This window comes from Dama dama, chromosome 30 (genome assembly GCF_033118175.1).
Source record: "Dama dama isolate Ldn47 chromosome 30, ASM3311817v1, whole genome shotgun sequence".
NCBI classification, from domain to species: Eukaryota; Metazoa; Chordata; class Mammalia; order Artiodactyla; family Cervidae; genus Dama; species Dama dama.
Window position 1 is genome coordinate 56,478,059 of NC_083710.1, and position 2,871 is coordinate 56,480,929.

The 2,871-nt window shown below is 41.9% G+C and overlaps 1 non-coding gene across 1 annotated transcript; it reads left to right on the plus strand.

Moving 5' to 3' along the window:
• The first annotated feature begins 2,224 nt into the window (after positions 1 to 2,224).
• Positions 2,225 to 2,328, plus strand: LOC133049797 (U6 spliceosomal RNA). Its single transcript, XR_009691476.1, has one exon. It is a non-coding gene; the product is annotated as a U6 spliceosomal RNA (small nuclear RNA).
• Positions 2,329 to 2,871: the final 543 nt, after the last annotated feature.

Sequence of the window (2,871 nt, forward strand, 5' to 3'; positions counted from 1 at the left end):
ATTACCTGAAGGAATTTAGGTTGGAGAATACATTTTTGTAATGTAAAGAATAAGATTATTAATAAAATGAAAAAGATTGGTTGTTCAAACAAACATGAAGTTGATAATAAAAGAGAGTTAATCTTCCTTAGGAGGAACTGAGATAATCACCTTTCGTTTAGAAAACCTTCTGCTACTTACTTTTCAAGCATTATCACACACAGCAATTTCCTCAGTCCTTGTCTTAATTCTCTAAATTGTCTAAATTCAATCCCATTTTGCAAATAGGGAACTGCAATGTCAAAAAGCAAAGTTATTTGTCAAACTTGGTGTCAGAATTTGAACCCAGTCTCCAAATCCCAAGGAAAATGCTTAATCAACCACCCAACTCCAGGGATAAACCTCTGACTCTCCCTGAGACTCTCTCACACAACCTGCTGAAAATGCATGGACACACACAGGAAAAAGAATCAAAGTGGGGACCACTCACAGCCCAGAGGATTGTCGACAGATGTCCCATGGCCTATGCAGGCACATTCTGTCAGTCCCTTGAGGGCACAGAAGCTTCACATGACCAAACTGACAGGTTGTATGAAGATCCAGACTCATTACAAATGACCCTCCTTTTCCTTTTGTCTCATTCCTTCTGAGCAGCTGGCATCTTTCAGCAAATTGTCGGTATTATATTTAAGACATAGTACATCATTAAAATAAAGCTCAGGGCTAATAATTACGTCTTGTTCAGGTGTTTTATGGCTAAAGATTCTGACTTTCCCCCAAGGTTTCCAACTCACTCTTCTCCAAATTGCTTCTCTAAGGGCATTCGTTACATTGTGGACGTGTCCCCAACAATTAAATAGCAGTTTAATCCTCCCCCTCTAGATCTTTCTTTTGAGGTAGTGTCCCGGAGTCTACGCTACTTCCACTTTCAAGATGGTATTGATGGAGTCCTCAATTGGCGGGCGAGTGCAACTGCACACAGAGGTTAATCAAAGTGGAAAGCCCAGCTCCCAGCCTCATGTCACTCATGCTTCACAACTTCATCTGTTTATCAGCCATCTGCCCACCCCTCCCTTTTCTGCCTCCATCTCAACTACTATTCAACAGCCAGCAAGACACTCAAAGCACCGCATTTCACTGTCAGGTAGGACAGGACTAGATGACCCAAGTATTTGAACTCTATGTCTTATCTTATCTATAAAACAGATGGACAGTAGTCCCCACCACCATTCAGACTTATTGTGAAAATCAAATGTGATCACGTTGTAAAGTGACTTCATAACTTATAAAGAAGTTAGTGAATACTTGAATTGGAGACAACATTTTCAAGTAGATTGCCTCTTCAGGAGCTGATGAATCCTGGTAGTTTGGGGCTTGGGGTGGGGAGCACGCTTGGTTAGTTTATATTTGAAATAAAATCTTTATGGAACATGTCCTCTGATAAGCTGGTCTATAACAAGGCTGTGCTGGGTAACAGAATGAATAGAATGAGGTGCAAGACAACAAAACCATTACATTTATTTTAAGGAGCCCTGGGCTGCTCCTCTCAGATTCCCAAAACAGAGAAACTCCAAATCAGCCTTTTTACACACATCTATCCAAAGGACCTATGTAAGGATACATCCATTCCCTTCTTCAGGGGATCTTCCCGACCCAGTGATCAAACCCGGGTCTCCTACATTGCAGGCAGATTCTTTACAGTCTGAGCCACTAGGAAAGCCCCATGTAAGTATACTTTCATAAATTATCGACCTACTTATTCAGCATCTTAGCTTTCCTACCATCTGGCATTCACAAAAAGCATCTTGATCCAGACATTCAAATCACTGCCCTTTAACTGAGATTATCTTAGATTGTTTCTACTTAACCCAATTTAGATATCCCATAACAAATAGCTGAATTACTTTGATTTTACCATTTTTGATCAGAAATAAACTCTTTGGGACTTCCCTGGGGGTCCAGTGGTTAAGAATCCATCTTGCGAATGAGGGCACATGGTTCGATCCCTGCACAGGGAACTAAGATCCCACATGCTGCAGAGCAACCAAGCCTGTGCGCTGCAACTCAGAGTCTGCAGGCCACAACTGGAGAGTCCATTTTGCCACAACGAAGGACCCAGGATGACGAGAGTAACGTCAGCAACAATGAGAATCCTGTGTGCTGCAACAAGGACCTAACACAGCCAAATAAATAATTAAGTAAATAAATACTTTTAAAATTAAAAAAAAAATAAGCACCATGAGTGCTCGCTTTGGTAGGAAAAACACTAGAATTGGAACCATACAGAGAAAATTAGCATGGCCCCTGTGCAAGGATGACATGCAAATGTGTGAAGTGTTCCATATTTTTCAAGGTGGATGAAGTTGTGGTGGTCCTACAGGCTCATCATGCCAAGAAAGAAGCTGCCCAGAAGGTGGATGCTGTTGCTCCTGCTACCTCTTCACTTCAGTTCAGTTGCTCAGTTGTGTCCAACTCTTTGAGACCCCATGGACTGCAGCATGCCAGGTTTCCCTGTCCATCACCAACTCCTGGAGTTTACTCAAACTCAAGTCCATTGAGTTGCTGATGCCATCCAACCATCTCATCCTCTGTAGTCCCCTTCTCCTCCTGCCTTCAATCTTTCCCAGCATTAGGGTATTTTCCAGTGAGTCAGTTTTTCACATCAGGTGGCCAAAAGTATTGGAGTTTCAGTTTCAACATCAGTTCTTCCAATGAATATTCAGGACTGATTTTCTTTAGGATGGACTTGTTGGATCTCCTTGCAGTCCAACGGACTCTCAAGAGTCTTCTCCAACACCACAATTCAAAAGCATCAATTCTTTGGTGCTCAGCTTTCTTTATTGTTCAACTCTCACATCCACGCATGACTACTGGAAAAACCATAGCTTTGAC